This window comes from Monodon monoceros, unplaced genomic scaffold, assembly GCF_005190385.1.
Source record: "Monodon monoceros isolate NGI ecotype Baffin Bay Population unplaced genomic scaffold, NGI_Narwhal_1 Super_Scaffold_20, whole genome shotgun sequence".
NCBI classification, from domain to species: domain Eukaryota; kingdom Metazoa; phylum Chordata; class Mammalia; order Artiodactyla; family Monodontidae; genus Monodon; species Monodon monoceros.
In genome coordinates, this window is record NW_021703777.1 from 86,317,116 (window position 1) to 86,331,780 (window position 14,665).

Consider the following 14,665-nt stretch of genomic DNA (forward strand, 5'->3'; position numbering starts at 1 on the left):
TTGTTTATGGTATCTTTTGCCATATAAAAGTTTTCCATTTTTAGATAATGAAATATGTCTATCTTTTATACTTCCAGATTTCTGGTTTTAGTTAAAGAGGTGTTCTCTGTCCCCTAGATTTCCACGTAGTCGCCTAAATGTTCTTCTAAGATTTACTGTTTACATTTAAGTTTTTAATCCACTTGGAATTTATTTTTGTATTGTTGTGAAACTGGGATACAAGTTCATTTTGTTCTAGATGAATAGCCAGTTACGCCAGCACTATTTATTAAATAAACCATTCTTTCCCACAGAATTGAAATACTACCTTTGTCACATATTAAATTATGATATATACTGAGATCTATATTTGGATCCATTCTTCTGTTCCACTGATTTGTCTACTCTTATGCCAATACCATTCTGGTTGTATTACAGTGATTTTTATTACAATGGCTTTCAGTTGAAGGCAAGTCTCTCATTATTTATCTTCTTTATAGTTTTCTTTGCTTTTCAGGCTTTTATATTTCCATATGCATTCCATATAGATTTTAAAACAATTTTATCAACTCCTTCCACTCCCCCCAAAAAACCTGTTAGGATAATAAATGGAATGTGTTATATTTATTTAGGGAGACTATTGTTATTTTTTGCCTATAAGAATTTCAGTATTTATCTCTTTAAAAAAGAAATATTATCACATCTTAAAAATGAACAATTTCTGGATAATTAAATGTCTAGTCACTGTTTAAATTTCTCCAATTATCGCACGATTATTTAGTCTATTTGTTAGACTCAGAATCAAAATAAGGCCATAAATTGCAGTTGGTTGTGACAGGTCTTTAAATCTTTTTTGAATCTATAGACTCCTCCCCTGTCACTCTTTTGTCTTGCAATTACTGAAGAGAATGGGTTGTTTTTTCCAGTAGCATTTCCTAGCCTGCATTTTGATAACTGCGCCTCTGTGGTGTCATTTAATGTATTCCTCTGTCCCTTTAGTTTCTGCCTATTAGTGGTTAGATCTAGAAGTTTGATCAGACTCAGGTTCAATTTTCTGGCAAATACTCTTCACAGAGGACGGCACAGGATGTCTGATTCTCTTTGTTATTCAGCACTCCTCTATCCATGGATTTGTTAGAACTTGCACAGTGGTGACGTTATGACTCCATCACTCCTTCTGTATTGTTAACGGAAGCAGCTTTAGATGTTTCTTCTACAAAAGTACTACAACTACTTGGGTACCTGGAGGTACATGTTATGCAAAAAAACAAGATAAGAGATTGATTTCAGATGAGCTGACTTCCTAGAATCTTCTGAAAGTGACCACTAACTTTTGGTTTGTTTTGTTTGTTTGCTTTGTTATGAACTAGTGGGCATAATCATATTGGATATATTTCAATCTATTAAAGTTATAATTCATGTTTCAGTGGCCTGTGGGAGCCTCTTCAGGTTGGCTTGTGAGGCCTTTGGACACAGCCCTGGGAATCTTTAAGGTCACACCAGAGAGCAGGAAACTCAGTTACTCAGGGCAGGTGGTGTGTTTCCTGCCCTAGATCTGTCATGGCTGTAATCCAAGGGGCGCTTTGGCCTTCTAGGTGAAACTGAATTTGGGACCACCGTCTGGGCACTTGATGTTATCGGCTTAGTCACTGTTTCTGGAATTTTTTTTCAGTGGACAGAGTAGAAAATGGTGTTTGCTGGTAAGAGTACATGTCATGAGTTTATACTAATAGTTTCAACTCAAATTAAAGACTACAGGGTTATTACTTAACTCATTGACCTCCTTCCTACCACACTGAAAAACTTCAGTTGTTGACAATCTCAGCAGAATTACTTGCTTCCTTTAGGGCACTCTACATACACTATAGTCTGAGAATAACGGTCCTAATACTGCCTCAAAAAATGTGGGATTTCTCAGGGCAGCTTAAGATATTTTTTGCAATTCTTTTTTTGTCCGTAGGGCATATCCCACCAGGGATGGGCTATCAAATTACTGTGCTTTAAAAGTCACTTTAAATTGCTTCTCTCTGGGTAGCTGTGCCACCAACATGATTCTGGTTGAGTTGGGTTCGTTTGTTTTATTTTACTTTCAGTGTTTAGGGATTGCTTTTTAAAAATTTAAGTTTGATGTATAATTGTGTAAAACGTATATGGTTTTAAAGTGAAATCTAAAAGCAGGGAATATTCAGAAAAGCTCAGCTTCTGTCTCTGCTTGTTCACTACTTCCCCACAGGAAGTCATTGAAAACTGGTTTTATAGTTAATTAACTTTACAGTTTTTAATTTAAGTAGTTATAGATTTATGCACATGTATACATACACAGTATGTATATATGTGTATGTGTATCTCCCCTTTCTTAAATATATATACCATATATACTTCTCTCCATCTTGTTTTCTCATAATAAACTGTCTCAGAGATCACTCTTATCTCCTTAACCTTTAGAATTTTAAGGTTTTAATCCAATAGAATTCCCACCCCCTTCCAGCTTATCAACCTTGAAATGGCCAGCCTGTCCTCCACTGGTTCTTCAAATGCCCAATCCAATTGTACCATGCATCTTCCCCTGCCAGGCCATCGAAAGCATCAGCAGCTGAGAAGTAGTATTTTATGATATTAACTTTCCCCATCCAAGGGCAAGATATATGCAAATGTAAGGATATCAGTTATATCTCATATTATTATATAAATTTAATTCATCCCAATCCAAAACCCAACAGGACTTTCTAAGGGAATTTAATAAGCTGGCTATACAATTCATATGAAAGAGAAAGGGACCCAAACGGCCAAGAAAGTTTTGAAGTAAAAAGAAAGATGAGGGAAGACTTTCCCTACTAGATACTGGAGCATTGAGTCTATAGTATAGACTGAGTTTACCTGACCATGATGAAATAACAGGGTCCAGATTTAGCCTCCTTCCTATACAATGAAATTACTAGAAAAAAATATGTAAAACAATAGTTTTCAGACATTGGACAACAGGCAGCACGGAGAAGGAAAACAAACAAGGTGAACCCTAAGACTGTCCAAGAATACCCCCTGGAGAGAATTTCTCAGCTGCAGCACAGGAAGGAGCACCTAAACAGAGTGGTCTCTGACCCCTGAGGAGGTCAAGGGAGCTGGAATTTGTGGGTCAGGCCAGAAGATAGTAAAGAGACACATGAAGAGAGCTCAAAGATCCCCAGAGAGTTCCCCTTGAGAGTTCAGCTCAGTACTCATCAGTACCTAGGTGTCTTAGTCAGCTCAGCCACTGCAACAAAATGCCATAGACCAGGTGGCTTAAACAACAGACATTTATTTCCGTAGCCATTATTTTGTAATAACTTTAAGTGGAGTATAATCTAAAAAAAACTGGACATGTTGTACATCTGAAACTAATATTGTAAATTAACTGTATTTCCATTAAAATTTTTTACACATTTATTCCTCACAATTCCGGAGGCTGGAAGTTTGGGATCAGGGTGTCTGGTTGGGTCTTGGTGAGAGCTCTCTTCCTGTTTATACCCTCACGTGGCCTTCCTTGGTGTCTCAGAGAGACTGAGATGCCTGGTCTCCTCCTCTTTTTATAAGGGCATTTTTATAAGGGCCCCACCCTTATGATCTCATCTAAACCTAATTACCTCCTGAAGACCCCACCTCTAAATACCATCACATTGGGGGTTAGGGTTTCAACATGTGAATTTGGGGGGGACACAAGCATTCAGTCCATAGCAATGTGTGTGAGAACTCTACATGAGGTTAGGGGAAGACCACCAGAAAAGATCAGGCAGAACAATCCCCAGAACTAGCCCTAGACTAAAGGCTGCTCTGAACCCAACTAATGAAGTATAAAGACAAGTTTTGAAAGGACTGAATTCCTTCCAAGTAACTTAACTGTGTCCTAAAACAGAGCCCGAAACCATTCAAAGGAACAAAAGATATCCAGTATTGAACAAGACAAAATTCAAACTATTTGCATCCAATAAAAATTTACTAGGCATGCAGAGAAGCAGAATAATATAACTCATAAAGATGAGAAAAATCAATCAATAAAACAGATCCAGAAATAACACAGATGATAAAATTAGTAGACTATGGCATTAAAGGAGTAATAACAAATATGTTCAAGAAGGTGGAGGAAAGCATGAGCATGTTAAGGAGAGATATGGAAGATACAGAAAAGACCCACATCAGACTCCCTCCTGGTGATTGGGCTTTGGAGACTGGGCCATTCAGTAAATCAGCCTTCGGTGAGATGGCTTTTAGAAAACTGGCTTTTGGAGAACTGACCAAGAACCATCTTAAACGTGAGATTGATAGTGGTGGGCTAATATTTATTTCCTCTTTGAACAGAAGTAGCACCCCTGGGGAACTTCAGGCCTCCCTCCTCTTGTTGGGGGAACGGGTTGGTGGGGAGGGGGTGTGTGAGAGCAGTGTGGGTGCTGCTTCCTCTGCAAGCTTCCTCTGAGGAGTGGGAGTGCAGAAAGACAATGGACTCCCTTTGTGGGCATGCAGATCCAAGAGAACAAGAACCAAAAGGCTGGTTGCGCTGTGACATTTATTTTCACCCAACTGAGAAACATGGACCAATGGAGGTCAGGCTCTACTGAGTTGGCGAAAATGGTGAAATCTTCCTTGCTGGTACTTTCCCCAAGAGGAAGATGTGCCTTAAAAGAGTGTAAAGCTGGGGTTGGAAAGAGAAGCTGTCCCCATGCTCCTAGTAAGTTCCAGGCATTGTGCTGAGGATCCAAGCTTGGCTATGATGTGGCCACTGTTCTCAAGTCTCTCACAGTCTAGTGGGCTTGCCTTCCTCACTTTCTGTTCCTTTTTGTTTTCTTTACAGGCTCCCATTCTTCTTACTTGCCTCTTAAATAATTCAGCACCTGTATGGGGCTTGATAACTAGGTGCCCTGAGCTTCCTACTGCTCTATTTATACATTTATCATGATGAGGGGAGAAACTGGCACACATTACTAGAGCCTAGAGCAAGATCTCCCTTAGACCCAGGGAGCTGGGGCTCCTGCCCTGAGCCCTGGGCTACAGAGGGCGCCCCTGGGGCTCTTCTCAGGCAATACTCACCCACTTGGCCAGGTGTCTACAGGGCCACGGCAATGTGGCTGTTTGGAGTCTGTGCCCCTGGGAACCTGGACCAGAGCCATCACAGTTGGGCTGGAGTGTCCACACAGGGAGGAGAGAGAAGGTGTGTATGCCACGGGCGAGGGGCATTCACTGATATCCTTGCCCCAGATCACTTAAATGTTCACAGTAAACTGTCTGGAAATCCAGAGGTGGCCTGACTTCTTGCTGGGGGAAACCAGTATTAACTTTTACCCACCTGAAGCCTTTCTCTGGGGCCCGGACAGTGTACCAGAACTCATGACTTTACCTATCATTCAGTGTCATGTCTCTTAGCATCACCAAATTAGAACTCTTGATTCATTCCCTCCAACCCACCCACCACAATCCTCCCCATCTTAATAAACAGTTCCACCATCCATCCAGTTGATCAGACATTCTATATTCTTCTCCTTTCTGTTATCCTGAACTTCCACTGAGACAATCCATTAGCATGTCCTGTTGGCTATGCCTCTAAAATAGATCCCAAATCCAACTACCTCTTACCTGCTTTATTGCCACCATTCCAGGTTTAGTCACCATCATTTCTTACCTGGGCTACTTCAACAACAATTTCCCTGTTCTCACTTTTTGCCTTTCTCCCCCTTAGTTGATTCTCCAACAGCAACTAAATTGACTTATGAAAAAATAAAACGGATGATACTACTCCCTTGTTTAAAATCCTCTAATGGATTTCCACTGAGATTAGAATTAATCCAAACTCCTTTCAATTTCCCATGGGTCCTATACAATGTGGCCCCTGCCTACCTAAATGGCCTCCTCTTAGCCCACTCCCTCTTGGTCACCACCTCCTTCCACTCTGGTCTTTGTCCTATTTTTTACACGCTCACACTCATTTCCTTCCTTACACATGCTCTTTTTTCTGCCTGGAATATTCTTACCAAGTTCTTAAAAGGCTGGGTTCCTCTTATCTGGACTCAAATGCCATCTTCTAAGAGAAGCTTTACTTAACCACCTTCTTGATGGAACCCATCATACCTCTAGCATCTCGAGTTACTTCCTATCATACTCTCCTGTGTTATTTTCTTCATAGCACTCATCAAAATTATCTTATTTGTTTCATGCTCATTGTTGGTTACCCTCCACTAGAATACAAGTGCCACAAGGAGAGGAATCTTTTTATGTTTTTGTCACTATAGCCTTAGCCTCTAGAATGGTTCTTGATATATAGGTGGTACTAAATAAGTATTTGTTGAATGAGTGAATTAATCAACGTACATATAAGGCTTTCAAGCTTTCTGATAATTAATCTAGAATTTGTTTGGAGGTTTTTCATATTGAAGATAAAGAAACCAACCTAGTATCTTAAATTGGGTTTCCTGGGAAGCAGACTCTGACCCTGAGATTAGCATGTAGGAAGTTTACTAGGGATTGCTTCAGGGATCAACACCAGTGGAAAGAAAAGAAAAGAAAGTAGAATTTGGCAGAGAGAAAAGTTTGGCTGTGTTAGTCCCCTAAAAGGTCTAAGTTGATCCTAATAGGAATTCCGAAGCTAGGGTAGCCCTCCCAATTTGGTCCAGATCATGACGGCTGGGACCAGGATTTATACTTCCATGATGTTCAGTCGTTAGACATAGGCTACCCTGGGGAGGAAGTACACTATTGGGATCAACTACAGACACTACCACTATAGTAGGTCTCAGCGCTGCAATTAATACTCATCATTTCCCTCCTCTACTGGCTGTCTATTTTACCCTCACCCTCAGCTAGCACCTCTGGTGCTCCTGGTGGCTTACCTGGTAGTATGACCCAGACCCTCAACTCTTAAGAGTCTGAGTCCCTGGTCACAATGCTGTTCTCAGTCTGTAGCTGCTACACTGGTCTATTTATTACCAAAACTGAACAAGAGAGTACCAAGAGATGCTCAAATGGATCACCCAGGTGGAAAACATATTCTTTTTTGCCCCTATTATCTAACAGCAGTCTTACCTCTTCCTGGTGACTAGGGCCAATTATTCCTGCCAGGACGGTGATTCCTCTTCTTGTCCTCCGACACCTTGGCAGGAGGAGCTTAAAGAGCCCAGCTGGCAGCCATGGTGGAAGTACTCCCTTCTAGCAACCAAGACTCTTGACTGTTCAGAACCTAGAGTTTCAGGAAAGGGAAGCACAAATTCCCCAAATGGGTCAGTAGGAGTGAAGGAAAATGGGAGTACCCCCACTTGCACCTCTTGATTCCTAGGCCTATGTATTCTACCTCCTGGGGAAACAGCACCCTATAAGGGTCATTTATTTAGAATGTCCCCTGCATTGCACAGGACGGCATGCCATCTTCATAAGGTACTGGCTCTGAGCTGGCTCTTCTATCAGGCTAGTGGCTTCTGGGTATGGCGGTATGTGATGTGAACAGTGGATCTCACGGTATTATGCCTGTTCCAGCACTTCCTTTAACGTTAAGTGAGTCCCTTTGTGTGACACAGTAGTATGTGGAATCTTATGCTGGAGGATTAAACATTCTATATGCACTTGGATAATGGTACTGGATGAGGGCTGGCAGGCAGGAAAGGCAAATCCACACCTAGAATATACATCTATCCTTGGGAAAGGGTAGATGGTATCCGAAGTAGTTAACTTGTCATCAGGTGGTTGCTTGGTCTCTTGGAGGGACTGTGCTGTTGGTTTCTGTTGCGAGAAGGTCAGACATTCAGTGGTGAGAGTAGGTCGATCACCCTTAAGAGGGACCTGTGCCATTGCATCCATGTATAGCTTCCATCCCTGCTACCATGGGAGCTCCATTCATGTGCCCAAGATGCAAGCACTGGAGTGGCTGATGACAGAGGCTGGCTTGTATCAACTGGATATGTGTTTTTGTAGTACGTCTCCTATGATGGATGTTCTCTGATGGTCATTAACATGTGAAATAAGGATCTTCACACTCTATGCTCACTTCCATATGTTCAACCACATGGCTTTACCGTTGTCTTTGCTGTTCCCCAGTCTTCCAAGCTTTCCGCTTCTAGACCCCTGATCAGAGGGCCAAGCTATTCAGCACTGTCCATGAGTCCCTGTGTATTCTAATTTCAGGCCGCTTCTCTTTCCACATAAAGTAGCTGACCAGGTGGGAGGCATTCTCCTCACCGTCATCTTTCAAGACCATGTTGGGTGGGGCAGCAGTGCAGCCATCACCCCTTTCTAGCTTTCACCAACAAACTAAGGTGAGCCATTTGTGAATCAAGCTCAGGCTTTTTTCCCTGCATCAACTGATCATCAAAAATTCCCCCATGCAGTAAGAGATGTGAGCTGAGCAGTGGTATACTGGTAAATATTTAAAAACTGGCTTTCTGAAAAGGAGAAAAAAATATCTGATTTATAACATTAGCTAATTTTCATAGTGTAAATACTTCCACTGTGGTCAATTTCAAACCACCAATATGATGTCGACAAGTGGCAACCCTTCCTGAAAACAACAATGAGCTCTCATGAGCTGGTGCAGACTAGCTCCAGCACACCACTAAGTGCTGCATAACAGCACCTGCATGATGCTATGAGCTACCTGCATGCTATCTTCTCTTGCATCTTGCTTGTGCCCTCAGGTCTTGTTCACATTCAATGCTAGATGTACCTCTTCCACCTGGGTCTGCCCCAGCTAATGCCTTGCAAAGTGTGATAGAAATATCTCATGAGGGGTAGTTCTGGTGTCATGGTCACTTGGTGTTCCATGGTGAGGCACTCATCTCTATCAGGGCCTAGGAGTATTCCAGGAGCTGTGTTTTCAAAGGTGTATAATTCTCTGTTGCAGTTGGCACGGCTTTGATCCAGAATTCTATGGATTTACATTGTGATTCTCCTATTGGGGCTTGTTATAAAATCTACATGTCATATTTTCCCACCACTGATACCCCTAATAGGCTCTGCTGGGCTGTGTGGTCCAAATGGCCAATAGCTGCTTGCCCTGCAGCCTAGACCTGTTGCAGAGTCCTTTCCTGCTATGGACCGACTGAAAAATGGCATCCTACTGTGTCACCAGGTATGTGAGTTGGAGCAGTACTTCTGGAAATATATTGCTTCTAGAACCTGAAGAGGTCTACCTGGCAGGCATTGTGCTGCCTTGCTCATGATGGGAGCTACAAAATGCAGTGATTTCTCTTTTACTTTAGAAGGGACGCCCCAGCATACTCAAGATCACTGGACTCTGAAAAACTACTAATGTGGCAGGCTCCTGAGTCTTTTCGAGTTCATCTCCCTTGAGGATGCATGTAAATTACCAAGGCCTCCAATATCCTAGCAATCGCTTGTTTTTTGATCCAACTAGCACAATGTCATCAATTTACTGGATCAGTGTGATACTCTGCAGGATGTCCAGCTGGTCCATGTCTCTTCAGACTATGTTATGATAGAGGACAAAGAGTTAACATAGCTTAAGGGCAAGGCCATAAATGGATATTGTCGCACATTCCAAAGGAATGTCAGTTATTTCTGATTCTTTTTTTGATAGGGGATAGAAAAAGAGTCGATTTGCCAGATCACTGGCCACATATCATGTACCTGAGTCCCTACTAATCTGCTCTAGCAAAGATAGCATACTTGGCACAGCAGCTGCAATTGGGGATACTATTTGGTTAGATTTGTGATAGTCCATCGCCATTCTCCAGGACTTGTCTGGATTTTGTAGAGGCCAGACCGGTAAATTAAACAGAGGTATGATGGGAACCACCACCCATCCATCTCTTAGGTCTTTAAGGGAGGCAACCATATTTACCTTTTTTCTCTCAGTTTTTTTAAAATGTGGGTTGTAAAATACATACAGTTGGCCCCCCATATCCATAGGTTCTGCATCCACAAATTCAACCAATGGTGGATGGAAAATATTTGAAAAAAATTTCAAAAAGCAAAACTTGAATTTGCCACATTCTGGCAACTATTTGCATAGCATTTACATTGTATTTACAACAATTTACATAGCATTTACACTGTATTAGGTATTATAAGTAATCTAGAGATGATTTAAAATATACAGGAGGGGACTTCCCTGGTGGTACAGTGGTTAGGAATCCGCCTGCCAGTGCAGGGGACACGGGTTCAAGCCCTGGTCCGGGAAGATCCTACATGCCAAGGAGCAACTAAACCCGTGAGCCACAACTACTGAGCCTGCGCTCTAGAACCCGCGAGACACAACTACTGAGCCCGCGTGCCCCAACTAGTGACAACCTGTGCGCCTAGAGCCTGTGCTCCACAACAGGAGAAGCCACCGCAATGAGAAGCCCGTGCACCACAACGAAGAGTAGCCCCCGCTCGCCGCAACTAGAGAAAGCCCACGCGCAGCGACCAGAGACCCAACACAGCCAAAAACAAAATAAATAAATAAATTTTTAAAAATTAGCATTGGTTTCAACTAATTAATTAAATATTCCGGAGGATGTGCGTAGGTTATATGCAAATATTACACCACTTTATGTAAGGGATTTGAGCATCTGTGGATTTTGGTAGCCACAGAGATCCTGGAACTACTCCCCCTCGAATACCAAGGGATGACTGTATAACACGGAATTCACTGTTTCAGCCATTCATGAGTGTCCAGTTTGAAGGCATTTAGTACATTCAAATTGCTGTGCAACCTCCACCGCCATTAATCGCCACATCTCATTTCACTCAGCATAATGTCTTCAAGATTCATCTATATTGTAGACGGTCTGATTTTCATGCCTTATTAAGGTTAAATAAAATTCCATTGTATGTATAAACCAAATTTTCTCTGTCCATTCATCTATCAGTGAACATTTGGGTTATTTCCACCTTGTGGCTATTGTGAAATAATGCTGCTATGAACATGGATGTACAAATGTCTGTTCAAGTCCCTGCTTTCAGTTGTTTTGGGTATATACCCAGAAGAGGGACTGCTGAATCATATGGTAATTCTATGTTTAATTTTTGGAGTACCTGTCATACTGTTTCCCATGGTGGCTGCACCATTTTACATTCCCAACAGCAATGCACAAGTGTTCCAATTTCTTGCCAACACTTGTTATATTCTTTTTTATTTTTTTAAAAGAGCCACCTGGACACCATGTGCTTCTTTCTTTTTTTTAGAAAATATTTATTTATTTATTTGGTTGCACCAGGTCTTAGTCGCAGCGGGGGGGCTCCTTAGATGCAGTATGTGGGCTCTTTAGTTGTGGCATGTGAACTCCTAGTCGTGGCATGCATGTGGGATCGTCCCTGACCAGGGATCGAACCCAGGCCCCCTGTATTGGGAGCACCGAGTCTTATCCACTGGGCCACCAGGGAAGTCCCACACTTGTTATATTCTGTTTTTTTGTTTTTATAATCGGCATCCTAACAGGTGTAGAAGTGATTTCTTATTGTGATTTTGATTTGCATTTCCCTAATGATTAGTGATGTTGAGCATCTTTTTATGTGTTTATTGGGCATCTGTATATCTTTTTTTTGAGAAATGTCTATTCAAGTTCTTTACCCATTTTTTTAAGTGGGTTGTTTGTTTCTTGTTGTTTCCCTGAGTTGATTTTGTAACTGTTTTCTATTCATTGCAATTGTTCTTTGTTTCTTTTTTCACCTCCTCTTTTTCTGCCTTCTCAGGTTTTAACTGAACATTTTATATGATTTCATCTTATCTCCTCTCTTAGCATATCAATTATACTTCCAAAAAAACTTAGTGGTAGCCTTAGGCTTTTCAATATACATTTAAACTTATCTAAGTCCATCTTCAAATCACATTACACTGCTTCATGCATACTAAGTTATTGCAGGTAACTCAGAATATCCCCAGTTCCTCCCTCGCATCCCTTATAACACTGCTGTCATTCATTTAACTTATCCATTTGCTACAACAAAATATAAATAAAATAAAATAAAAGATTTTATTTTACTTTTATTCCTTCTCTAATACTCTTCCATTCTTTATGTAGATCTGAGTTTCTGACCTATATCATCTCCTTTTCCCTGAAGAACTTCTGTTAATAATTTTTGCAAGGCATTCTTCATTTCTGTTACAATGTTTTTTACTTTTAGCATTTCCTTCTCATTCTTTTGTTAGAGTTTCCACTTCTCTACTTGTATTACCCTGCTTATGTTAATCCGCTCGTGCATGTTATCCACTTTTTCCATTAGAGCCCTTAGCATACTAATCAGAGTTATTTTAAATTCCCTGTCTGGTAATTCCAAAATCTGTGTCATATCTGATTCTGGTTCCAGTACTTGCTTTGTCTCTTCAGACTATGTTTTCTCTTGTTTTTTAAGCAAGCCTTGTAGTTTTTTTCTTGAAAGCCAGCATGATGTACTGGGTAACAGGGACTGAAGTAAACAGTAGGTCTTTAGTGTGAGGTTTTATGTTAGTCTGGCAGAAGTTGGGCTGTGTTTAATGTTTACTGTACCTGTAGGTGCTAGAGGTTTCAAAGTCCTCTGTTGTGCTTATTTAGTCTTCCAGGTTGACTGTGGTTTCCCTATGGAATCATCCTGCAGCTCTTTCAGTGCTAATCGTGTTATACTGTTACACTGGAACCCTGCTGGGGTGGTGGTGAGGAGTGGGCAGGCGATGTGTTCTCTAATCTTATCACTGAATCTATCTTCTAATGCGCCTGTGTTCCTGAGCTGTGACCTTCACAAGCCTTAGCTTTTTTTTTTACACCCTTAGATAAAACAGGAAGGCTAGAAGGGGTTGGAGTGGGAGAAATGCCCTCCACCCAGGTGGGAAGCCTCTGGTAAGAGCCTTTTTCTCTCCTGGAAAGTAAGCTCTTGCTATGGAGAATGTTCTGAGCGTTTTTCACAATGGTTGCTCTTCCCCATCTCTTCCGGATCCACAAGAGTATCTTTCTTGGCTCTTTATTCTGAAAACTTGGTGGGATTCCTGGAGGTAAAACCCACTGGAGTGTGAAAGCCCACCTAAGACTGAGGCCCACAAGAGTTTTTCACTCTCTAGATAGTCCCCACTCAGCCATTAGCAATTTGTCAAAATGACCATTGAGGTGAGCGTTCCAACCAGGTATGGCTCCAGTGGCTTCTGCTCCAGGTAATCACATCTTTGCTATGACTCTTTGAACTTGCCTGTCTCTCCAGAGTTCAGGGTGGCAGTTTACCCTGCAACCTCAGTTTTCTAATGGTTTCAAGAAAAGCCATTGGCTTTCAGTTTGTTCAGCTTTTTCTTCTAAGAACGGGAGTGATAACTTCTAAGCTCTTTACATGCTGGTGGTGTAAGTGGAAATTCCTCCCCAGGTTGTTCTTTATTTAGTGTCTTGGCTGAGATGAGGGGGTTGGTTTCATAAGCCTCTACTCGGCATTCGCCACTATGATAGCTCTTATTCCTTACAGGCCAAAAATTCAATATGGGGGGTTGTGCAAACTACTAAGGATGTCTATTCTTAAGTGTATTGATACATTTATGGACTGGGGACATGACAAGTGGGTGTGTTTGAGGATCCAGGAAAACTGCTACAAGCTGGACCTGGGCCAGTCCTCCATTCCAGGCTCCCATCTGCCCCCACTCTAACAGAGTCCATACAGGCACTTGGAGTCTCTCAGTGTCAATGTCAGTGCAGGTTCTATATCCAATTGTCCTTGAAACGTTTGGGTACTCTCTTTTCCCCAGTGTATGGCTACATAAGCAAATGGCTACAGACCCCTTAAGGAAAGGACTCAGGGAATGACTACTGAATACACTGTTGCGGTGTTGTAGAGTTCTTTCTCCTAGGAACATATTTCTCCCTTAATTAATGTGTTCCAGGTCCAAAAACCGGTTGTAAACCCAAAACTAAAATGGAGTCACTTATGTTAGGGACAAAATGGAGTTGGCTAATTCGGGTTCATTAAGGAAAAATGAAACTTAACTTTACCTAACATAAGTTGCAGGAATTTACAGCTCTTCTCAGAAATCAGCAGAGGATGCGGGTCAGTCCCCAAATGCCAAGTCTATTCATGCCATCTTTGGATTTCCTTGTTCCTCTGACTCACTACCCTGACCAAAATAAGGAAGAAGACCACCAGGCAACCAATCAGCTGAAAAGTCCAAATAACTTCTGCATTTACCCTCCCAAAAACCCTTTAGTCTGTGAGCAACTCAGAATTCATTGCTCTGGTAGCCCTGAGTGTCCCACCTTGCAGGTCAAAAGCCTTTCAATAAACTCATCTTTCTGCTTTGTTTTACTCAGTGTGAAGAATTTGGTTTTTGACATAGTTCAGGTCCAGAAACTGGGCAAATTTTCACTGGGGCAACTTTCTTTAACCTCTTGATCTTGCATCCTTGATTTATTTTGGTTGTTCAGATTGAGGGCTTCCTTTGATGGTTGTCCATCTATTTTGCCCTAGATGCCTTGTTCTATTTACCATCTCCATAATTCTGTGGGTCAGGCCCCCTTGACTGCACTCCTACCTTATAGCATCCACTTGGTTTCGGATGTTTAAATGCCACCATAAGACCTCTGTGTTACAGGGTGCTATCATCTCTACCTCTCTCAGGAAGCCCAGCTCTGAAATGTCATCTTCTATCTTCAGCCCTGGACTACGATGACAGCCACCACTGAAGTTATGAGTGATGATGATGCCTCTCACCAGAAATTCCTTTTCGATTTGCTAAGTGGTGTATCCTCTGAACTTTTCTGTGGAATATATTCATCTGCTGAGTTTT